Source organism: Vulpes vulpes, chromosome 5 (assembly GCF_048418805.1).
Source record: "Vulpes vulpes isolate BD-2025 chromosome 5, VulVul3, whole genome shotgun sequence".
In the NCBI taxonomy this organism is placed as follows: Eukaryota; Metazoa; Chordata; class Mammalia; order Carnivora; family Canidae; genus Vulpes; species Vulpes vulpes.
Genome location: NC_132784.1, coordinates 81554065 through 81580406, shown reverse-complemented (window position 1 = coordinate 81580406; position 26342 = coordinate 81554065). Strand labels below are relative to the sequence as shown.

General features: G+C 38.6%; 1 long non-coding RNA gene across 1 annotated transcript in view; it reads right to left on the bottom strand.

Moving 5' to 3' along the window:
- Positions 1 to 1400: 1400 nt before the first annotated feature.
- LOC140599054 (uncharacterized) overlaps positions 1401 to 26342 on the bottom strand; it is a 96102-nt gene continuing 71160 nt past the window's right edge. Inside the window, exon 5 of the long non-coding RNA XR_012001732.1 lies at positions 1401 to 4335. This is a non-coding gene — a long non-coding RNA (uncharacterized lncRNA). The remainder of the gene's footprint in view (positions 4336 to 26342) is intronic.

Below are 26342 nucleotides of genomic sequence, written 5' to 3'. Positions count from 1 at the left end.
TAATTTTCTCTTGACCCAAGACAAAGATACGTTCAACATCACACTTGTTGCTAATCAGCTAATGTTAGGTTCACTTGTATTCTTCTGCTTGAGAATATAAGTGGCAATATATGCGGCTTTCAAATTTTTAAACATTTTCTATCAGGATTTTGAGTCATTTCATGGACACTTCAGCGACCCCCCCCCAAAAAAAAAACTGCACTGGAACCCCTAGGATATGGCATTAAAATTGGAAGTGACCTTTGATATCATCTAGTCTTTGCTACTCAAAGTGTGGATCAAGGGCCAGTAGCACTGGCATCATCTGGGGGGCTTGTTAGAGATGCCCCACTTCAGACCTACTAAGTCAGAACTACCTTTTTTTATTTTTTATTTATTTATTTATTTTTTATTTATTTATGATAGTCACAGAGAGAGAGAGGCAGAGACACAGGCGGAGGAAGAAGCAGGCTCCATGCACCGGGAGCCTGATGTGGGATTCGATCCGGGGTCTCCAGGATCGCGCCCTGGGCCAAAGGCAGGCGCCAAACCGCTGCGCCACCCAGGGATCCCAGAACTACCTTTTTTTTAAAAAAAAAAGTAATTAATTTTTTAAAATTCCAGTATAATTAACATATTAGTTACATATTTCACAATATAATAGTTTCAGCTATACAATATAGTGATTCAACAATTCAATACATCACCTCAGTGCTCATCACAATAAGAATACTCAATTCCCTTCACCTGTTTCGCCCATCCTCATACCCTCCTCCCCTCTGGTGACCACCAGTTTGCATAACTATCCTTTTAACAAGATACCCAAATGGTTTGTGTGTACACTAAAACACAAGAGATGTGGATCTAGTCTACATCCACCCCACATAAGGAACCAAATGGAGTGAATGCTGGCATATTCTAAGATGAGGAAATTATCATTATAATGACAGGTAAAGAGACTTCAAACTTCTGTTTTTAAGTAGGAAAACAACAAAATTTTGGGTAAAATCACCTATCAAACAAAACCAACAAAAAGGTGAGAAATCAAAGAAGATGAATGCAATATATGACTTTAGTGGGAAGAATTGAGAGCATCAGGATAACACTGAACCAAATTAAACAAAACCAAACAACACAGCTCTGTATAGGACAGATTGGAACCATGAGTCCAAGGGAGCAGGGTGACCTAGGGATTACTCTATGCATTTAGTAAACAGGAGACACTTCTCCAATGATTTTCAAATAAACCTGGCCTTGTGGATTTGTTTGTGGAAATTTCTAACCTGTAATAGACCAGCAAGTCCACAAGAAAAGGCTTTAGTAGTACTGAAGTGTTTGTTTGTTTGTTTGAGGACAATTTTGTTTGAAGCAAGTAAGCCTGCCGTGTTTTAGGACTGTCGTAGCAGGTGTTTTTCTTAATCTTTTTTTTTTTTTTAAGAAGAACTGCTGAGTTCAGAGGAAATGAGCACTCTTTTATTTAAATTTCCTGAGATTAGAGGAAGAACATATTGCCAAACAATGCCTCTTCACTTCAAAACCTCTCCCCATAAATTATTTGAGGATATCTTATTAAAAGTCTGTAAAATTTCCTATTAAGAATGGTTGATTGCAGTCCAGACCATCATAGCTTTGGTGCTTTCTCTGAAATACCACAGCTGTCGGGAAGAAATATATTTTGAGACAAAAGGTTTTGTTTCTCCAGCAATAAATTATTTTAGTGATATCTCAAGATAGATAAAACTTTCACTTATGTTTGAGTGAAGGAAGATTCTACTGATAACTTGTTAAAAATCTATAAAAAGAATACGAGAATGTAGATGTAGATAGCAAATTAAAATCAGACTTCCTTTAAGTTTAGCAAAGCAATTACTTGTAAAGCCGGTGAAGATTATTATTATGGATAATGAAGTGATTTACTGGGAAACGTGGAAATGACATTCAATATGTCCACATCTCCGCACAACCTCAAGTTGGTATTTTCAACTTTAACCTTGGAGCCATTAAGAAAAAAAAAAAAAGGCAACTTACCTCTAGTAGTATTTTACGTAAATTGCTAACCCAAAGCCCTACTTACAGTGATGTGGATCCTGAATAAGGTAAGAAATGTCGTGTTTGAGACACTAAATTCATCACCCAGAACGATATTACACTGTATGTTAGCTAACTGGAATTTAACTAAAAATTTCATTTAAAAAAAAGAAGTATCTTTTTTTAGTGCTGATATAATAATCCATTGATTTCATGGTAGGTGATATCTTAAAAATATAGTTGCCCTTCCTAACCCTAATAGGGTAACCCTCTCACTCTTCTTTATCCCTAAACAAGGAGGATCTTTCTTATTGTAGTCATAAGAAAATGTGTTTTATCAAATACATTCATTTGAAAATGGCAAATATCTTTATCCCCTTGAAGTAATGATGTATACCAAGCAAGCTGCTAAAGACTTCCAATTTTATTTATTTCTTATGAAACTTTTCAGGGAACATTGGGTTCATAAAACATTTTGTAGGCCAGAAGAACTTTTTTTTTTTGGCCTTTGTTTTCAGTTTTGGTGTAAAGCCATGAGAAAAATTTGTTATGTCTTCACCATTTCCAGAGTGATGTTAATTAAGAAAGATCCAGTCCATTTTTCATCAAGTCCCTGAAAGCAAATTCTAATGACGTCTGGCAAATGCAGATCTTTGATATTTAAGTGATGGGTATTAACAGTGGATAGAGATTGAGGGGTTTGAGACCTCAGATAGCTCAGTAATAATATAACTCACCAGCTTTGATGATAACAGCAAAGTGGCACAAAATGCTACTAAACATTGATAAAACAATAATATTTTTAAATGTGCTATAAAATAATCTTATCTGTCCATTCGCTCTTAGTTTGGGGATGACGAATAAATTGTGTCAACAATTTTGAAAGGAAAATTAAAAACTAAGAGAGCCGTTATAACTTTTTAAAAGAAAAGAAAAATACATCACAAAAATACATTCTAGCCTTTAGTAGGGCAAGTAAAGTAAAAGAGTGATACAACTCTCTGTATACTAGGGTGCACTTTGTGAGCAGGTTTATGTCTGAACAACTCTATTTTGCCTCGAATAAAGGATCTGTACACAGTAAGTGCATGCTGCCTCCTGCAGCCTGCAGTTGTTAAAAGAACATTAATCATTTAAACAAGGTCACAAGCAACAAAGGCCAATGAGGGTTCAAAGTTTACAGGTCCAGGCATTTATCAGGTAGAAATGGGCTACATTTCAATATTTCATAAAATATCCTTTTATGAAAAAGCTATCAGTCATCGCATAGCCTGGCAAAATTCTGATTATCCCAGTGAGCAAAATGAATGATGACACTGAATCAAGAACCCCTTTATGGGTTTATATTTTTGTAGGACCACCATGGCTGGAACATACGTTTTCAATTTCTATAAGGATGTGATTATTATGTGGGAATGTCTTCCTCCCTCTGGCTGAAGCAGAAGATATATCAAAATTGTCTCTGCTTCTGATAGGTAGATTAGGATCAATTGGTTAAGGAAATCACAGAGCTGGTATCACTAAATACCATGCAAATCGTAGTTTTCCACCGACTTTTGTTATAACTTAAATTATTTTTATGGGAGAGATATAAAACCAAATGCTTTTGTTTATATTTAGTTTTGTATAATTGCATCAACTCTGTCATCCATCATTTGATGCCATCTTAAAAATTAGTCTATGTGTATTGCACTTCTGATCTAAGTTTTAGATTGGGTATTTTCCCCAGTTGTTGGTGGCTTTTCCCATTCATTTGAAATCGTAACATTCAGGCACCTCATACCTTTCAGTACTCCACTTCCCAATGTGTGCAACCTTGCATTAACCAGGGAACAGCCCTTTTTATCTGAGTTTATTTTTTAACACCTTTGTTGAGCTCTAATTCCCATATCTTTCAATTTGCGCATTTGCAGTGGCCAATTCAATGGTTTTCGTATATTCACAGAGTTGTGTAACCAGTACTAGAATCCATGTTAGAACAGATTGTACCACTCCAGAGGGAAACTGTACCCAGTAGTGGTGAATCCCCATCTTCTCCCCAAACAACCCTCAGCCTTAGGCAACCGCTATTCTACTTTCTGTCACTATACATTTATCTACCCAGGATGTTTCATATAAATGGAATCGTACGATATGTAGTCTTTTTGCGATGGGCTTCTTTCACTTACCATAATGCTTTCCAGGGCCATCCATCTTGTAGTGTGCATCAGTACTTCATTCCTTCCCGTGGGTAAATACTATGCCATTGTGTAGACACACTACATTTTGTCTATTCATTCATCAAATTCCATTCAGATGGAGATTTGGACTGTTTGTTCCCTATTTGGGCTAGGATGAATAAGGCTACAATTAGCATTCATGCACAAGGTTTTGCATGGACATGTTTTAATTTCTCTTAGGCATATATATCCCCAGGAGCAGAATTTCTGGGCCATATTGTAACTCTAGATTTAACATTTTGAGGAACTGCCAAACTGTTTTCCAAAATGGCTGCACCACTGTTCATTCCCACAAGCCACATTTGAGGGTTTCTATTTCTCCATATACTTCCTAAAACTTGTTATTACAGAGTTTTTAAAAAAGATTTATTTATTTATTTATTCATGAGAGACACACACACAGAGAGGCAGAGACCCAGGCAGAGGGAGAAGCAGGCTCTCTGCGGGGATCCCAATGCAGGACTCGATCCCAGGACCCCAGGATCACGACCTGAGCCAAAGGCAGACTCTCAAACGCTGAGCCATCAAGGTGCCCCTATTACAGAATTGTTGTTGTTGTTGTTTTTATCAGAGCCTGTCTGCATTTACTTGTACTGTTGTTACAGTGCCAGAATTAGATATTAAAAAAGTATTCAGCTAGAAAAGTAAGTACTTAGGAGAAAAAATACTTATTTATTTAATTAGACTAAAAAATGTATTTAACAGTATTATAACACTAAAATTTATGCAGCACTTCCAACTTTTCAAGAGTTTTCCCATTTTTCAGTGTATTATAAAGAATTAAAACCCCACTTTGGAGCTATATAACTACACCCCATCCTCATGAGCCCATTGGAACTCAGAAGTTTTCTGTGGTGACTCCACCCCAAGATTGCTAGAACTCATACAGCAATTTGGCAGTGTGGCAGGATACAAAATCAATGCCCAGAAGTCAGTGGCATTTCTATACACTAACAATGAGACTGAAGAAAGGGAAATCCCATTTACAATTGCAACCAAAAGCATAAAATACCTAGGAATAAACCTAACCAAAGACGTAAAGGATCTATACCCTAAAAACTACAGAACACTTCTGAAAGAAATTGAGGAAGACACAAAGAGATGGAAAAATATTCCATGCTCATGGATTGGAAGAATTAATATTCTGAAAATGTCAATGCTACCCAGGGCAATTTACACGTTTAATGCAATCCCTATCAAAATACCATGGACTTTCTTCAGAGAGTTGGAACAAATTATCTTAAGATTTGTGTGGAATCAGAAGAGACCCCGAATAGCCAGGAGAATATTAAAAAAGAAAACCATAGCTGGGGGCATCACAATGCCAGATTTCAGGTTGTACTACAAAGCTATGGTCATCAAGACAGTGTGGTACTGGCACAAAAACAGACACATAGATCCATGGAACAGAATAGAGAACCCAGAAATGGATTTTATGGTCAACTAATATTCGACAAAGGAGGTCAACTAATATTTGACAAAGGAGGAAAGACTATCCACTGGAAAAAAGACAGTCTCTTCAATAAATGGTGCTGGGAAAATTGGACATCCACATGCAGAAGAATGAAACTGGACCATTCTCTTACACCCTACACAAAGATAAACTCAAAATGGATGAAAGATCTAAATGTGAGACAAGATTCCATTAAAATCCTAGAGGAGAACACAGGCAACACCCTTTTTGAACTTGGCCACGGTAACTTCTTGCAAGATACATCCATGAAGGCAAGGGAAACAAAAGCAAAAATGAACTATTGGGACTTCATCAAGATAAGAAGCTTCTGCACAGCAAAAGAAACAGTCAACAAAACTAAAAGACAACCTCCAGAATGGGAGAAGATATTTGCAAATGACCTATCAGTTAAAGGGCTAGTATCCAAGATCTATAAAGAACTTATTAAACTCAACAGCAAAGAAACAAACAATCCAATCATGAAATGGGCAAAAGACATGAAGAGAAATCTCACAGAGGAAGACATAGACATGCCCAACAAGCACATGAGAAAATGCTCCGCATCACTGGCCATCAGGGAAATACAAATCAAAACCACAATGAGATACCACCTCACACCGGTGAGAATGGAGAAAATTAACAAGACAGGAAACAACAAGTGTTGGAGAGGATGTGGGGAAAGGGGAACACTCTTGCACTGTTGGTAGGAATGTGAGCTGGTGCAGCCACTCTGGAAAACTGTGTGGAGGTTCCTCTAAGAGTTAAAAATAGAAATGCCCTACGACCCAGCAATTGCATTGCTGGGGATTTACCCCAAAGATACAGATGCAATGAAACGCCGGGACACCTGCACCCCGATGTTTATAGCAGCAATGTCCACAATAGCCAAACTGTGGAGGGAGCCTCGCTGTCCATCGAAAGATGAATGGATAAAGAAGCTGTGGTCTATGTATACAATGGAATATTCCTCAGCCATTAGAAACGATGAATACCCACCATTTGCTTCCACGTGGATGGAACTGGAGGGTATTATGCTGAGTGAAATAAGTCAATCGGAGAAGGACAATCATTATATGGTCTCATTCATTTGGGGAATATAAAAAATAGTGAAAGGAAATAAAGGGGAAAGGAGAGAAAATGAGTGGGAAATATCAGAGAGGGAGACAGAACATGAGAGACTCCTAACTCTGGGAAATGAACAAGGGGTGGTGGAAAGGGAGGTGGGCGGGGGGTGGGGGTCACTGGGTGATGGGCACTGAAGGGGGCACTTGATGGGATGAGCACAGGGTGTTATGCTATATATTGGCAAATTGAGCTCCAATTAAAAAATATGTAAAAAAATTTTTTTTAAATAAAAAATAAATAAAAAGAAGGGGAGGTAGGCAGGGGTTAGGGTAACTGGGTGATGGGTACTGGGGGGGGCACTTGATGGGATGAGCATTGGGGGTTATACTATGTATTGGCAAATTTAACTTAAATAAAAAACTGTAAAAAAAAGTTTTCTGTGGTGATCATAGTTAAGAGGCTACAGGATGGAGGAAACAATAATTGGTAAGTGGAAACATTACACAGGGACTTATATAAGATTTCATCAGACTAAGTCAATACTGTGGCAACATGCGTCAAAAATATAAATTAAATTGTTTTTAAAATTAGCTGTAAAAGATGCCTAGATCCTAAGAAAGCAAAATCTCATTGGCTGCACAATATTCCTTCATACAAATAGACCATAATTCATTTAAACATTTCCTAATTTTTGAGCATGTAGGCGGTTTTCAAACTTCACTACGATAAATAATGTTGCAATAGACAATATAGCAATTTCCCCCGTGCCAAATAAAGAGCTGATAGACTGAATTTCCTATTGCTGGCTTTGGCTTCGTGGAGATCTAGTCTGAGATTATCTTGAGATTGTGTAAAGTTGATGCAAAGCAGACCGAGCTTCACTTAGCAAGGGGCTCATCCAAAAGACCCCTGCGAGCCCACTAAACAGGGGGCATTCCAAGAACTCAATTTATCTGTCTTAAAAGGTTAAGCTATCATGTTGACCCTGCCAAGATTCAAACCTGTGCACCCAAGTCGGCTACATATTTTCAGGCTGCTGTTGGTCCTAAGTAGCCATTCCCTTCAGCTATACCAGTGTGATTTCTTTATCCTCACAACTAGAAGGCAAGGACTCTGTGATCCACCAGAATTTTCTCCTCCCATTTGAGACTATGCAATGTAGATCTTTTACTTCCACAGACACAGATTTCACTACAGTGGAAAGACTTTGAAAAGCACATATGATAACTGCAGGAAAAAGTATGTTACACTTCAACATGGAAATCACATGCAAGAAGGAAATGCATACTAAGCAAAGCTTGAGTCAAGTTCTCATCCTGTCTCTCACTAGCTGTATGACCTTAGATGAGTTACTAAACTTCTCTCAGTGTGTTTCTTTTAAACAAAATCAGTTTGCTAAGATAATCATTATAGACTTTTCCGCTTCCAAAGTTCTAAGCTCTCCAAAACAAAAATATTACCGGACTAACAAGTGTATAGAATTTTCAGGAGTGGAGTTTGTGTATGTGAGCCAGTTCTAATTTGCATGTTTGTTATGGATGCCGCATTGTATTATTTGTTTGACTCTTCACAGTTTAAAAAGTAGTTATATACATTTTGTTATTTGAATTTTCCATAATTCATCCCTCCCCCCCACAATTTTTACTATCCTCATCTTACATATTAGGCACTTGAGGCTTGGAGATAACTTAGGACTTGGTCGAAGTCAGACATTTATTCAGAGGCAGAGCCTAGGTCCTGGTCTTCTGTATCTAAAGCCCATACTCTTTCCCTGCCATCAACTATTTTTTAGTTCAGGCACATTGAGAAACTATTATAGATGGATTTTAAGACCGATTCTTATGTGCATGGGAGAGAAGGGAAACAATGGACGCGGGACACCTGGGTGGCTCAGTGGTTGAGAGTCTGCCTTTGGCTCAGGTCGTGATCCTCGATCCTGGGATCGAGTCCCTCATCAGGCTTCCTGCATGGAGCCTGCTTCTCCCTCTGCCTATGTTTCTGCTTTCTCTGTGTGTCCTTCATGAATAAATAAATAAATAAATAAATAAATAAATAAATAATATTTTAAAAACAAAACAAAATAATGGATGTGTATAGAATATTCCATTGGAAGTAACCTCTCTTAATTCAGTCGCTCTGGTTACCACTTCTCACTCTGTGCTATCATGGCCAAGTTCTTAAAAACCTGCTTTCTAATTTCCCATTCACTCCTTGAGCACCACAGTCTGACTTCTGTTCCCACGACTTCTCATGGAGGCAATCTCTAGACCCCAGCTGGAATGGCTCCCTGCTCACAGCGGTTCTCTGCTTCTCTAACTCTGCCCCAACACACCAGAATAGGCCCTCACCAGCCATTCTGTGCTAGGTCCTGGTCCCCCATGGCCCTGGCTGATTATGTAAGAGGAGACACCTGCCCTGAGCTGGGTCAATCACCCAGAAGCTTGAATGGAAATCCAGAGACGGGGAATGACTGGAGCTGAGCTGATGAATGGCTTCACCCTCAAGAGTACAGCCAGTGCTCTAGGGCAAGTTCCTGCAGCGGCCTTGATTCCTGCGTGGGTGTTCAACTCTTGCTCTGACTTTTCACATTACCACTTTTCTTGCCTAAATTACTTTCTAAGGCATGCTACCCAGAGACCTCAACTAACACATCCATCAGCAAGCCCGTTTTAATCCAGTGGACACTGTTGTCAATTCCCATTTTTGAAATCCTTGCCTTCAGTTGGCTTTCACGATACCCACCGCCCCCCCAAACCATTCTCTTCCCATTTTTTTGGATCATGCCTTGTTAATGTCCTCAGGGGTTCCTCTCCAACTATCCTGTCCCCAAGGCTCCATCCTCACACTCTGCTCCTCTGCTTACTCTAACTTTTCAGCTGGATGATTTGTCCGCTGCCCAGGCTGTGGCTACCTGCTCGGGGCCTCACTCCAGCTGTACAAAAACACTTTTCTCCAATCTGCCAGTCTTTCTCTCCAGTCTCCCAGCCTTGTTCCTGCCCTGCAAGAGCTGCCACCCACTCCCCAGTCCATTTCTCCTAGAATTCTTCAGCCTTTTGGATTCACTGTGGACGTTGTGTCCATAGATAGGGAGATCCACTGGGATCCTCCAGTGTTTTTGTTCTTACACATACCAACTCCATTTTGAAAAACTATGCATCCCCTTGCACAATTTATGTTGACATGGGGCACATTGGTTAAGGGCTCGACTCAAGTCACGATCTCAGAGTCATGGGATTGACCCTTATGTCAGTGCAGAGTCTGTTAAGACCCTTTCTCTCTCTGCCCCTCCATCCTGCTCTCTCTCTTTAAATAAATAAATAAATAAATAAATAAATAAATAAATAAATAATAAATCTTTTTTAAAAAGTGTTATCATAAGTTTAGAAAGTTGCAAATGTAGTAATGTCTCGTCCATTGTAAACGTTGACATTTCAAAATAAAACTGGACTTTAAATACTTTAAGTACTTCAAACTTTTTTTTTTAATTTTTTTTTTATTTATTTATGATAGTCACAGAGAGAGAGAGAGAGGCAGAGACACAGGCAGAGGGAGAAGCAGGCTCCATGCACCGGGAGCCTGACGTGGGATTCGATCCCGAGTCTCCAGGATCGCGCCCTGGGCCAAAGGCAGGCGCCAAACCGCTGCGCCACTCAGGGATCCCTACTTTAAGTACTTTAGTGATTTGATGCCCTTCCTTACCTTTTAAAGAATACATGAATCCACTCTTTTAATAGTCAGAAACTTTATATCATTTTTCTTTCCTCTTGAATTTATATCTTCATTCTACTTCCACCATACAATTTCACCCCCATGCAAATTATTTTAATCTTGAAAGACTTTGACTGATGACTAATATTTCTCTGCCACATAAATATGTAAATAAATTGAAATTTAAAAAATTTTTCTCTGGTCATCAGCCTCCAAGAGAGAAATTGTTTTCTTCTTGGTTGGGTTTTTATTAAAATTATACAGTACATGGCAATACCCACCTAAGCAAAAGATTATAAAATATATTACAAATTTAGGTAAATAATTATTGACTCCAAAAAGCAAATGATTATTGAGACAGATGGGCCTTTAAAAATTGATTTATGTATATATCATGGATATTACTTATTAGAATGAGATTTTTTGCATCAATTCTATTTCAATCTATCTTTTATATGTAAGCATTGAGAAACAGCTCATAAATAGGAAAGAAGTTTTATTAGGGCAACATCATTTGATTCCTTGAACTCCTTTCAAAATGTCATTAAAAATAACATATTATTCTGGCATACAAATTATTTTAAATTTTCTGTTGGCTGTCAACTACATTATACCTTCGTTTAATGTTGTAAAAATATTTATGGTTCAGCTATTAGAATAATTTGCTCTCTAAATTGCTGGTACATAAACCCAAAGTTTTTACCAAAACTTACTAAATGACTACTGATTATATGTTACTCTTTCATTTTGATGTATCTTATTTTAACCCAGTATATTAATCAAGATTTGGGAGTATTAATTTTTTTATTAATACTTTGTGCATTTTTTGGCTAAAATTATTTTGTATTGGAAAATATCTAATATCCAACTTAATTGGCATACATGGTCCTCACTCTTAAGATAGATGCATTTGGTCTTTCTATGTGGAAAGGAATCAACTGTTTTATGGTCTATTTGGCTTCTGCTTATGTGAATGTGTGTTTTATTTAATGACATCATAACTGACCCGGCTGTTCGGTTAATGTTCACATTTCTCTGACTTTACGGCTTCTTGTGTCTTGCTGGCATTTCTGAAGGGCAATTATTGTCTGGAAATTGAATATCAGAATGAATTCATTTAATCTACAAACTATTTTAAAAGCTATTTTCTTCATAAATTTTTATTATATGGTTTATCTGATTCAGTTGAGCCTGGTTAAAGAATTAGACACAACAGTAGAATTGTTTTGATCATATGTTGGTGTGATTAAATTGTATTGATTACATGACAGGTAGCCTCAAGTAATCAGAATGGTTATAATGAACACATACTGAACAAATGCTTTGCTGAATAAATGAATAATGAATGGGAAAGTCCCAAACAGATGTCTCAAAAGTTGCTTGAAAAGTTTTTGTAAATCTCTCCTGTTTTTAATTCTCTGCAAAAGAAAATTAATGCTAGCATCTTACGTTTATTAAGTCTTTACTAGGTGTCAGGCACTGTTCTAAGTGTTTTGTGTATATTAATTAATTTAATTATCACATTGCCATGAGGTTCTTATAAAGATTTAAGATCTATAAAGTTATATATTTTTTTAAGATTTTATTTATTTGAGAGAAAGAGAGTGGGAGTGGGGAAGGAGCAGTGGGGAAGGGAATGAGAAGGGGAAAGAATCTCAAGCGGACTCCAAGCTGAGTGAGGACCCTGACTTGGGGCTCAATCTCACAACCCTGAGATCATGAACTGAACTGAAACCAAGTATTGGAGGCTCAACTGACTAAGCCATGCAGGCACTCCCTTAAGGTGTATAAAGATAATAAAGGTATATATAGAAATCTGTATCTGATACTAAGTTAAAAGCTTTAGTTGAGGGACGCCTGGGTGGCTCAGCAGTTGAGTGGCTGCTTTCGGCTCAGGGAGGGATCCTGGGTCCGGGATCAAGTCCCACACTGAGCTCCTTGTGAGGAGCCTGCTTCTCCCTCTGTCTGTGTCTCTGCCTCTCTGTGTCTCTCATGAATAAATAAATAAAATCTAAAAAAAAAAAAAAAAAAAAGATTTAGTTGACATCTTTCTAAATTTAATTTAATGGAAAATAACTCTATTCTCCAATCTTTCAAGAGTAGAAGTTAGATATTTCTACAGTTGCTACACAGGCCTTTGATTTTATTTTATTTTTTATTTTTTTAAATTTTTATGATAGTCACAGAGAGAGAGGCAGAGACATAGGCAGAGGGAGAAGCAGGCTCCATGCACCGGAAGCCCGACGTGGGATTCGATCCTGGGTCTCCAGGACCGCGCCCTGGGCCAAAGGCAGACGCTAAACCGCTGTGCCACCCAGGGTTCCCAGGCCTTTGATTTTAAATAACCAGTTCGAATTCTTAGTGGAGGGGCCCAGAACCTGTGTTGATAAAGCAAACTCTGCTTGATTTTTTTGGCCCTTTGAAATATTTGCTTTTTTCCTAACATAAATAGAACCCAACCCAGCACATTTAAACTGTTCAATTAAATCAACCTTGTCTAAAATAGTCATTTTACATATCTAATGCTCTGATTCTGCTCACAGTGGCCATGAATGCCATCACCCTCAACATGCATTGGAGGAAATTTTCACATGTACAAGTCATGGAAACTCTGGAAATTGGCTGTTGACTCTTGGCAGTTTACATTTGTTGTTATTCATCATTAAGACCTTGGTTATCTCACATCCTGTACTGATAGAGATCTCTACCCACAGAATATTTATCAAGACCATGCTATTGGGTTATCACTAACTTCTAGGACATCTCCCAAGGGCATATTACAGAGAATTTTAGTTTTCTTCTGAGCTTTTTTGGTTCTATTGGTATTGCCGAAAGGGCGTTCTTGCATCCATTCAAGTTTGTAGGGTGTGAGAGAATGCTCTTGAGCACACAGCCACATTGTCATTCTGTTACCTATAAATTAGGGTGACCACGTGTGTTGGTTTACCCCAGACACTGAATTGTGCCTGTTTCCCCAACTCCTACCCAGCCTTTGTACCAGTATTTGTGTTTCATTTTTTAATGGGATACTCTTTATTAATAGTGGAATGAGAAGCTAGGATGGTTTTGACAGACCTCCACTCTAAAGATCTGGATTCTGTCATGATCTCTATTGCACATGAAATGGTTATGTAACAGATGGAATTCTTACTTTAACACATGGTTCTATATGGAGACTAGCCCTCCTCTCTTAGCTGGACCCTTTCAAGGTGCAAAGCAATTGACACCTTCCTTTGAAGGACAGTTTGGAGAGTACTTGTTGATAAAAACCAAAGTGCCCTCAGATAGGATCAGTCATAACAGCTAATTCCTTCTATCTCCAGAGATGGTGGGAGACACAGTCAATGATGTTGTTTTTGCTGGTCTTTGGGTACACCTGCCAGACCATTGGTGGGCCAACCCAGAAAGAAATGGGCAAATTATGGACTAGGTGTACATGCAATGTGTGCAGGAAATACAGGCTGAGCAGTCTTACTAAAAAGTGAATAGAGAATAGCCGGGACACTCTTAGTACAGAGGTCTTATTATTTATTGCATGATGAAAATAGCATTTATTTCATTGTTTAGTAATGCTTTTTAAAAATGTTACAAAAAACCTCTCAGCAGCTGTCTTAGACTGGATTTTTGAGGAATAGACTCTGAAATGGAGGTTTGCCTCCAGGGGGTTTATTGGGAACAACACCTGTGAGGGAGCAAGGGAAGCAGGATTGGGCAGTAGGAAAATTGATTTGTGATGCAGGTGCAGCAGAAGCCTCAGCCGATCTCATGGGAGTTCTGGAACTGAGTGATCTATCAAGGTTACAGATGGGCCAGGTCTTTATATTTTATCACCACCTTCCATCCCCCTGCCATTCACTGACTTTATAGGGTGGAAGCTGCCTTCCTTCCCCATGCCCCTCCACTCTCAGAGAAAGAACATGACATTGAATAAGGCAGCACATTTCAGCTAAGGGCAATTCTGGATATTGAATTAACTGTGAACTATCAACTGCTAGCATTCCCAGAAGCTGGGAGAAGCTTGTCACAGTCCTGCAAGGGGAATCTGGACAGCACACCACAGTGTTCACTACAGCAGCAATGAAAAGAGAAGGGGGGAAGGAGGGAAGGAAGGAGGGAGGAAGAAAAAAAGGCAGGGAGGAAGGATAGATGGGAGGTTTGTTTTATAAAAATTAAATACTGAGTTTCTATGTTTCAAGAAAGTTGATGAACTTGCACATAACATGAGTGTACATTTACCATCTGTTATAGGATCCATAGTGATATTATTGATTAATGAAAATTAGAAGACATAAATGTTCTTAAGATGTATTAGGTTAGTAGTTATTTCAAGAAGACCACACATGCAGCTTCAGAAGTTCATTTGTTAAAGCGTGAAATCTCCTTTTTATAAATTAATTTGGCTATTTTATATCTTTTTTACAGATTTATTTATTTATTTTAGAGAGAGAGAGAGTGTGTGTGTGTGTGTGTGTGTGTGTGCACTAGCAGGGGGAGGGGCAGAAGGAGAGGAAGAGGATGGCAAGCAGACGCCCCACTGAGCATAGAGCATGGAGCCTGAGGTAGGGCTCTACCTCAGGACCCTGAGATCATGACCTGAGCCCAAATCAGGAGTTGGTTACTTGATTAACTGAGCCATCCAGGCACCCCTAATTTGGCTATTTTAATTTGAGTTATCTTAACCTGGGTTCCCCAGAAAGTAGCGCCTAAAATAAATCTTTATATTCAAATATTTTATTGGTAAATGAGATTAGGGTAGCAGGCATGAGGGACAGGAAGAGCAAAGCAGGGAAGGAGGCAGGCAGAGTCAACATAAAGAAGTGCTATCAAAGTTGGCCACTACTCCATGTGACTTACTGTTCAATCCATGAGACTACCTGAAAAGCCATATTAAACACATTTCAAGACAGTCCTTCAGATGAAGAAAGGGATAGCATTTAATGATTGGCCCCATTTGTTACAAGTTCCTTCCAGGGACCATTCCCGTCCTTTTACCTTGTACACATATGCCAAATATACTGCAAGGTGTCATACGATGAAGCTCTGGAGCACAAAGTAAGAAATCCAAACTGAAGGTGCAGAGCTGAGATGAAAGACTTTGAGGATGCATTAGTGCGGCAACCAACTGGAATTGGGGAGCTGAGACAATTGGAAGTGGTACACAACAGATATCAAATATATTTGTGTGTGTGTGCATTTACAAGAAATAAAAAGTTGTTAAGTGTATTGGCTCCATTAGCAGAAGAAGTTTGCAAATAGAGAAGGATTTTTTTTTTGTGAGATAAGGATTTTTTAAAAAGATTTTATTTATTTCTTTATTTGAGAGAGAGAGAGAGAGTGAGTGAATGAGTGAGAACATGAGCTGTGGCGAAGGGAGAGGCAGAGGGAGAAGGAGTCTCCCCGCTGAGCAGGGAGCCCATGCTAGATTCCAGGACCCTGGGATCATGACCTGAGCCAAGGGCAGATGCTTAGCTGACCGCCCCAAGAAATTTCTGAATAGTTAAATGATGCCTGATTTATAGGCGTTATATCAGATATTTCAAATAGACACTGAAATTAATTGCAATAGTGATTCCACTTTTTAATCCAATTCATGAAGTAAGAGTTAATAGATTATTTGAAAGTTTGTTTGGTCAAGGGCAAAATATCTGCCATTTCTTCCATTATTATGAATGCTATCATAAATTTAGTTAAGTTCATCAGTGAAGATAAAATAATTTATGTTTCTGGTAATAATATAAATTTGAATTTTGACGGAGCATAGTGTTGAGGTAGAAATAATGCTTGTGTTAAATGAAGAAATTTAATTTGGAGTAGAAAAGTATTTGAAATTGGTGATAGTGTGCACATGACTCACAGTCTTATCTGTGATGTTGCTGTTGGCCAACAGGTTGTTACAAAACCAAATCAAGTTGGCTTTCTTGATTTGTAAATGATGAAAAAGAGATTACTGATTGAAAGACTTGCTGTGAAGCTACATAAATGGAACTGTGCAGATTTGGTGTAAGGATGAATAGATAGAAGAATGGAATAGAATATGTAGCCCAGAAATGGACTGACACGTATATTGTCAGATTTTTAACAAAGGTGTCAAGTAATCCAACAGGGAAAGAGTTTTCTTTCCCCCAATAAGTGGAAGTGTTCCAAATGGAGATTCATATGGAAATAAATAAACCTTGTCCCCTACCTCACAGCCTTGCACAAAATTTAATCATAATGGCTCATATGCTGAAATATCAAAGCTAAACAAACTTCTACAAGAAAACATATAAGAAACTCTTTATGATTTCAGGAAAGCAAAGATTTCTTAGATAGGACACAAAAAATACAAACCGTGGATAAAAAAAATAGCAAGTTGAATTTCATTAAAATTTAAAGCTGCTCCTCTTCTAATGTACCATTACAGTAAAGGAAAAAGTAAGCCAATGACAAGGGGGCAATATTCATAATACATAAACCTGATAAGGGACTTGTACATACGATGAATACTTGCACCTCAGTAATACAACAAAAACCCAACTAAAAAATGGGCAGAAGATTTGAATAGAAACTTCACTAAAAAAAAAAAAAAAAGAAAAAGAAACTTCACTAAAGCAAATATATGAATGGCAATGGCTAAGAAGCACATGAAAAAAATACTTAACATATTTAGTCATCAGGGAAAAGCAAATTAAAACCACGGTGAGATTGCACTACATGCCTATTAAGATGGCAAAAATTAGAAAGAATCACAGTACCAAGTATGAGTGAATGTGGAGTTATTGGAACTCTTGGTCGTTGCTGGTAGGAGTGTAAAATGGTATCGCTACTTTGGAAGATGGTTTGGCAGTTGCTTTTATATGGAAGCATTCACTTTTCATATAATCCAGGAATTCTCTTAGGTATTATTCAAGAGAAATTAAATCATATGTCCACACAAAGACTTGGCCATGAATATTCATAGCAGCTTTTTTCATAATCTTTTAAAACTGGGAAGCAAGTGAACAGATAAAGAAATTGTGACATAGCCGTATAATAGAATATTGCTCAGCAATCAAAAAGAAGAAACTACTGAAATGAACACCTACAGGAAAGAATTTCAAAACGGGGCACCTGGGGCGCCACTGAGCATCTGCCTTTGGCTCATGTCGTGATCCTGGGGTCCTGGGATCAAGTCCCGCATCCGGCTCCTTGTGAGGAGCCTGCTTCTCCCTCTGCCTGTGTCTCTGCCTCTCTCTGTGTGTCTCTCATGAATAAAGAAATAAAATCTTAAAAAAAAAAAACATGTTGGATGAAAAAAACCAGATCCAAAAGACTGTATACAGTATAGTGTATAATTTCATTTAATGAAGATCTCGAACAGGCAAAACTTATTTCCTATAAGAGAAAGCAGACCACTGGTTCCTCAGAAGCAAGGAGGGTGGAATGGTGAGACTGTCTACAGGAACTATGAAGGAACCTTTTGGTGTGATATACATACTCTATAGCTTGATTGTGTTGGTGGTGATAATTCCCCATCCTCAACCCCATTCCCATTTCCACATACTCATTTCTCAACCTTCTTTCTAGGCCCCAGCTACCTCCTCTATGAAGCCCTTTTCTCAAACCAGATCTTTGCCCTCTGAGCACTTTAATTCTCTTGGATGATTTGTCACACATGTTATCAATAGTTTTTAAGTGCATGTTTTATCCCCTCTTTTTTCCTCTAAAAAGTGCTTTAAGGCCAGAGAGGTGGTATCTTATTCATCTTTGTATCACCCATAGTTCCTAGCAGTGTCCAGCACATAGTATGCAATCAGTAAACATCTGTGAAGGAAAGAACAAACAACACAATGAATGAATGAATGAATGAAACCTCTGTTGCACATGTGTTGATCATAATAATATCAATTGGTATAGTATCCGTTGGCGTGGTGTAGTGAAACAAGTCCTTTTTTTCATTACATTTGTGATCATTTATAAAATTTACAAGTCCACTTTAGGGTAAGGTCTGTGCACATGAAGTGGTTAAAAATCTTTCTTTCTTACATCAGAATTTCTTGTGGTTTATTGGAATGTGTTTGACATCCTGCTACAAAAAGAAAAGGGAAGTTCTGAAGTGTGGAAGTCCTGATTTCAAAGGTCTTGATCCATGGTTTTGCTTTCCACCCGGACAGCACGTTCCAATAGAGAAGTCCAGCCAGCAGCCGGGATACTGACGTGTGATGCCCATTGTTTGCAGATTATGCCCCCTATGTTCTTCCGTGAGGAAGAGCCGAGATTTTATCTGATTATAATTCAGGCTGAGCTAGGGCACCCCAGATATCATGGTTCAGAATTTTTTGGTATGTTCTCCATGATGCCTAACATGTTGCCTCACACATAGTACATGAGCATGACTCAGAAAATAATATTCACTGAATTAACAAATGAGTGAACAATCTAATTATCACATGAAGCAGGAAGGGCTGCCCTTTTGTCCTGAATTGTGCAACTGTGGACCTTCCAGGGACGTGGGAGTGCTGTATTGCTCAGCCTCCCAGCTTCTAACTTTAGCCACTATTTAGAGGTAGCATTTAGCTCCAAAGACACAGATCTCCCCAGAAGGACTACACTTTCCATCACCTTTGCTCCCGTGCCTAAGACTCCTAGCTGAATTAAGACAATGAATCAGCCAGTATTTATTATGTTCTCATACATAAACTATGTGAGCACAACACTTTTAAGGCTGACAAAATTTACAAGTGAAATACAGGACACTGTTCTCACTTTTCAAGAACTTTACATTTTGTTGGGATGCAATATTAAAATATCCACAAAATGAAAATAATGCAAAACCATAACAAAATATCAAGTTGCGTGGGTTGGAAAATAAGGAGATGCTGAGTTCAGAGAAGAAATTGATCGAACTACAGAAACTTTTGCCATAGAGGTGGCTAGTGTTTGTCGGCAAATGCTGTGCAGGTTGTTTCTGAGATGTTGCAGTCCAAATTCCTTATGTGATGCCAGCAGTGCTTCTAAGCCAACAGTGTTTTTTTTTGTTTGTTTGTTTGTTTTGTTTTTGTTTTTTTCAGTGTTGTTATCTGGCTGGTCCACAGGGTGGGGAAAGTGTAGAGTCCCTAGAAGCAGGAGGGACCAGATAGAGTATGGATGTAGGACTGCAGGAGGTGTGGGCTAGAGAGAGAGAAAGGAGGTAGGAGTGAGATAAAGGGTGAAAACACACATATATCAGGGATAGAGAGGGGCATCAATCAAGAAGCTGACTTACTAGGTCATCACTCAAGATGCTCTGACAGGACAGGAAGATAGGTATGAACCAGTTCAGGTGATCCTGGACTGTGGACACTGCAGCTGTGTTGGAAGCCAAGGGCATCAAGGATAGAAAAGGGAAAGCAGGGATTAGAATGCAAAGAAGTTAGATCAGAGGTTGAGAAACTTTATTTAAACAACCACCAGTTAAAGATTAGTCAGTCTAAGAAGTCCAGAAATAGGATTTTGTAGTGAAAGGGTCCATAAGGGAAGGAGGGGGGGAGTGAGTGGCGAAAAACTAGAAAAGAAGATAAACCATGAGAGACTCCTAACTCTGGTAAAGAAACAAAGGGTTGTGGAAGGGGAGGAGGGTTGGGAGATGGAGTAACTAGGTGACGGGCACTAAGGAGGGCACTTGATGGGATGAGCATTGGGTGTTATACTATAGGTTGGCAAATTGAATTTAAATAAAGTTTTTAAAAAATAGGATTTTTATCTACTCTCTGTCTTGGGGAGCTCCAACCTGAGTGCAAAATTTTCAGCCTTGCCAGTGCCGTCATTTATGCCAAACTGTGCAGGAGAGACTTGGGAATGGAAAATAAAACTTACTTAGTTTTTGTTTGTTCCATGTGACTGCTCAGTTCCCATATACCAGTCTCACCAGTATTTTTCAATTTCTTGTACATGTAGAGCATATTTGCACCTCAGAAATTTTGCATATGCTATTCCCTCTCCAGAGAACTCCTTTGCCTTGAGTCTTCAAATGTCATCTCCTCAACACCGAACATTGGTTCCTATCAATTTCCAGCTTGGCTGAGTGTCTATGGAAGACCTCACTGGGGTTGGATTCAATTTGCGTTGGGCCACCCTATGTGAGGAGACTGGTCCATGTCTCAGCACCACTGAGCAGCTTGGTGGCATAGCATGGGGCAGACTTGATGATTTGGAGGAGCCAAGAAACGCTAGTTGTTATCAAGAAGGACCAATCAAACTCAGCTTTATCTGACTTAGAATGACTTTAAAAATAGAAAACAGAAACAGCTTCAGAATATTTTAATGCCTCTTGATGTATTGAGAATGTAGAATCAATAAAAGCATGGGCATCCCTAACCCACATGAAAACTGGCAGGTTTGGAAGTACAGAGTAATCAAAGCGAAATATTTGCAACGAGTTTTTAAAGCAGTGAAAACACTAAAAATATAAACCAGGGATAGGAATATGAAAGCATCCTGCTACTGCTGTACTAATTTGTGCCATGTCTTACACCTGCCGTGAAAACGGCTGAGAGTTGAGTTCATGATTTCAAGAGGTATTGGTAGATCACATGGGCACCCAACACTAGAAACCAGGACAGTGACCTAGAATTAATTAATTAATTAATTAATTAATTTTTAAGGTTTTGTTAATTTATTCGTGAGAGACACACAGAGAGAGGCAGAGACACAGGCAGAGGGAAGCAGGCTTCACGCAGGGAGCCCGATGTGGGACTCGATCCCGAGTCTCCGGGATCAAGCCCTGGGCTGAAGTCGGCGCTAAACTGCTGAGCCACCCAGCCTGCCCTAGAATTTAGAACAAAGGAAAACTTTTTTAAAAGGTCCTAAATAAATGAGCAGACATCCCTCAGTGGATTTTCACTGACTGCAGAAGGCATTCAACTCTACATTTTTTATTACTTCTGTGGGTCTTGTGATTTTCTAAAGTAATGTGTCTAAGATTTCTGAATCTCAGACTAGAACAAAAATGATCTAACAATGGGATAGACTACTATAAGTAGGACTTAAAAAAAAATCCTTATGGGGGGTGCCTGGCTGGTTCAGTGGAAGGAGCATGAGACTCTTGATCTGGGGGTCATTAGTTCAAGCCCCAAGTTGGGTGTAGAAATTACTGGTAAAAATAAACTTAAAAAATAAATAAAATAAATTTTAAAATCTTAAAATAATCCTTATGATTTCATTATCTGAAATCAACTAATCCGTCCTTCAAAAGACTAAGACTTTGGGCGGTCGCACCCATATCAAAAGATGAGCCAGTTTCTTCCATCACATTTACATGTCTCAAACCCCTGGGAATATCTAAAATATTTATTGGGAACCCCAATTTCTCCCAGCAAACAATTTCCAAGAGCATACATCTTAGTTAGTAACCATACTTTACCTGGACTTTTAAAAGTGGATAAGAAATGGGTGAAGTGGTGTGGGAGCTACAGGCCTCCAGTTATGGAGCGACAGTCATGGGAATAAAAAGCACAGCATAAGGAAAATAGTCAATGATATTTTGGAATAGTAATGTAATGGGACAGATGATAGCTACACTTGTGGTGAGCATAGCCCAGTGTGTAAGCTTGTCGAATCACTAAATTATATACCTGAAACTAATGTGCCATTGTGTGTCAACTATACTCAAATAAAAAATAAATAAACTGGATATAAGAAAGAGGAAGATGTGGTATAAAAGCATATATTTCCATGGAATCTAAAGACTAGACAGGACTTTACTGTTGCTCTGGCCCAATCCCATCATTGTTCATATGGAAAAGCTGAGTCCACTGAGGTCAAAGATTTTCCCAAAGTTATTTAACATCAGGGGCTCTTTATTCCCATTTTTAAAAGTATCTTCAGAAGGATTGTTAGGATGGTTTAATTCTTTCATTCAATAAGTGATGATGGAAGGCCTATTTGCGCACCCACCTTTATGCCAGCTGTTGGGAGTATCTACTGGGTGACATAGATATCCCGGTTTGCATGGAGCTTAGAATCCATTAAGGAAGACATAACGACATAAGCAATTATGATGAGGATGGGTAGGTTCATGATAAGGCGACTGCAGGATAATTCATTCATCCAAAAATTATGAAATGCCGACTGTGCACCCAGCACTGTTCCCGTATGAGCGATAGACAGCAGGAAACAGACAAAAACTTGCCCTCAGAGCACTTGTGTTGTACTAGGGGAGCCATCTAATAAACACAGTAACATAAAAGTTAGTTAATACGAAGTTAGGAGGCAATAGTTATGAGAAAGAGGAAAAATGGAGCTGGCAGGGGGTGGTTGGGGAAAGTGGAGGTCTGGGGGAAGGCCTCATTGAGAAGGGGCATTTGAGTGAGGCACTGGAGGATGGGGAGAAAGCCCCACAGACAGGGGAGAGAAGACTGTTCCTAAGGCAGGGGGTGCCTGGCAGGTTTGCAAACCTCCCCCAAGGACAGCATGCTGAGGGGATGTGAGTGAGTGATGGGGAGGCTCCTTTGGGCCGCACGTCAGGGCCCCAAGCCAGGGTGGAGGGTGTGTGCGCTGCTGTGTTCAGTGCCCGTGAAGTTCAAGGGCAGGCCTGGCTCTCCTTTCTAAGCTTGCTCAGATCTCCAGCCAGCTTACCCACATAGGAAGTTGCCCTGCCCTTGTGGAGAACAAACATTTACAAAAGGCCCTGAGTTTTGGTCCTGTTTCATTTAGAGAAGTCAACTATTCCAAAGGCAAGCCCCACAACTTGAGAAAGAACTAGACATGGCCTTTCCCTCAGCAACAAGGAAATGCTGCCAGCCGCTCCCCATGGGCCCATAATTATATAGCTAAGGGTACAAATGAGGTTGATCTTTTTTTGCTTCCCCTCTCTTCTTTCCTTTCATAGAAAACAAGAGTCACCGTGTTTTCCTTAATTTTACCTTCACTCATCCTGCTAGAGTTTGGCAAATCTTTTTCCATGAGAGCCCCGATGGGGAATGTTTTCTTTACCAAAGTTCACGATTCTCCTATTCAAATCACTAATTTCCATGGTTTCACTTCAGTGCTTTTGTGCTCCTCAGGCCTTTCAGGAATGAGCTCAATTATCAACCCTGAGTGAATCTGAAACCTGATTCAGTCTTCTTATGATCTGATTAAAGCAACGGGGTTTTATAAATGTCACTACAGAAATAGTCAGACCTCCACTGCTAGAGGCTGGCCAGGCAATAATTTCCTCCTGTGAACTTGTGGCTTATTATCTTTCGAATATTTGAAGCAGATCAGTGGTCCGGTGGTCATTGTGTGTCTTAGGGGGTTAAGATTTTACCATGAAAAACATTCTTTATAATACTTGGCATGCACATTCCAAAAAAAAAAAAAAAAATCCTATCAAGAGACTGGCAGTTTTTAAATTAATTATTTGAGCTTGAACAATTCAAAAGCATCATCAAATTAAAACAAGGTAATTTGGCACAGAGGTTATTGCCCATCATGTCTTCTAATTACTTTTCTGTATTTTGAAAAAACAAAAACAAAACATTAAATGCTGAGATAATGAACTTTGGGGGCGGCGTTCCGCAGCAATCCCCTTGGTGATGGAAAAACAGTGCTGACTTCCAAACAGACCCATCTGATCTTTCCCAGAAAGATCTGTTTGTAGAAAGTGGCAAGAATAAGACTCAAGTCTCCTTAGAATGCCTTTATAGCACACTAGCTGTAAACTGCACACATGGTTATGGAGCAAGGAAAATAAAAAGAAAAATATAAGGGCACTCTCAGAAAGTAAGATGGCTGGGTCAATTTTGATAGTCATGGCCAAATTCTCCTCCGTAGAATGCACCCTTATATCTTACCTGTAGTGTATAAGAGGCCTGTTCCCCCAAAGTCTTACAGTATTATTGAGCTTTTGGGTTTCTGCCAGCTAATAATAGGTAAGAAATGATGTCTCAGTGTGGTTTTAATTTACAGTCCTCATATTATGAAATAAGTTGAGCATCTTATCATATATTTAAGAGTCATTTGTATATCTTTTTCTATAAAAAGATGCATGGTCATGTTTTATGCCCTTTTTCCTATCAGGTTTTAGTTTTTCTTCTCAATTTTAAGAGTCCTTTATACAATAGGGAAATTGGCCCTATTGTATTTTAAGAGTTTCAAATAGCCTCACAATTTGTCTTTTGTTGTTATTGTTGTTTGCTTATGTTTTTGTTTCTCCACGAAAAGTTTTAATGCACTCATGTTTATTAGTTTTTTTCTTTTCATTGCTCCTAGGATTTGAGTCATAATTAGAAAGGCTTTCCCCATGGAATTTATCCAAATTTCCTTTTAGTAATTCTCTGGCTTTATTTTTTATATTTAGATCCTGGTTCCATTCAGCATTTATTCTGGTAATGCTGTAAGTTCTTAAATAAATTTTATTTTGGCATTTGACTTTACTTCATAGTATTTTTAAGATGAATCAGTTGAATGTTTCCATATTTTATCATTAACATCTTTTCTGATTTTAAAACTAGTATAATAGGGATCCCTGGGTGGCGCAGCGGTTTGGCGCCTGCCTTTGGCCCAGGGCGCGATCCTGGAGACCCGGGATCGAATCCCACATCGGGCTCCCGGTGCATAGAGCCTGCTTCTCCCTCTGCCTGTGTTGTGTTTCTCTCTCTCTCTCTCTCTCTCTGTGTGTGTGTGACTATCATAAATAAAAAAAAAAAAAAAAAAAAAAAAAAAAAATAAAACTAGTATAATAGGTTAATGAAAAGCAAAGAAATGTACAGAGAAGCGGGGGGAAATTTCAAAGAGTTTACATATGTGCATATTTCCACTTTTTAAATTTATATTTTATATTATTGTGATAATATTGCCTATGCAATTTTGTAGCCTCCTCTTTTCCTTTTTTTTTTTTTTTTTGTGTGTGTGTTTTATTGGAGTTCAATTTGCCAACATATAGCATAACACCCAGTGCTCATCCTGCCAAGTGCCCCCCTCAGTGTCCATCTCCCAGTCACCCCAACCCCCCGCACACCTCCCTTTCCATTACCTTTTGTTCATTTCCCAGAGTTAGGTGTTCCTCCTCTTTTCCAGTTAATGTTCTAGTACAAACACTTTTCCATGGGATTAAAGGCAATTCATAAATGTGGATTTTGGTGCCCCCCCAAATAATCCATAATTTCAATATATTGCATTTACTTACTCATTTTCCCTTAGGGATTGAGTTTTTTGATCAAACTTTCATTTCTTAACCATCCCCAATTCATAACTAGCTCTGTGATTGCTGTATCTACACAGTTCAATTTGGAAGATGGATTCCAGAAAAGGAATGTGTAGTAAAAACCTAAGCTCTTTTTTTAGGATCCTGAAACATAATGCCTAATTGCTTTCTAGAAAGGTTATGGCGATTAATACTGCCACCAGCAACATGTGACACTACACTACATCTTAATACCGCATTTTTGAGAAATATCTTTTTCTGCCAACAAACTTATTTTTTGAATCAAAAAGAAAGTAAAATTTTTAGTACAGAACAGATAAAAATGTCATCCAGAATATCTTTGCATTGACCTGTAAATTTAGTTTTTCCCTCTTTTCATGTTGTATAAGTTAAGATAGTCATATTTATCCAATCAAAAAACTACTAAAATTTGAGATGTATAATTGCACCCAATTAATAATAAAAAATCTTACATTAATTCTTCTAGCAAACATTTATTAAGTACCAGGCCCTATCTGGGCCACATGAAGTACATGTGTAAACAAAACAGACACCCCTATGCATATTTAGGTTACCTGACCAAGCCCTGAAGGCATCTGAGTTTGTAGCATCCACTTAATATATGCTATCTTGCATGTATTCTTTTGCAAATTTTTGTCCATTCTTTTATCAAATACAAATATATATGTATTGATTGCTTGCTTTGTGCTAGATAGTATTCTGGGATCTCAGGATAAACCAGTGAACAAAACAAAGACCCTCCCTC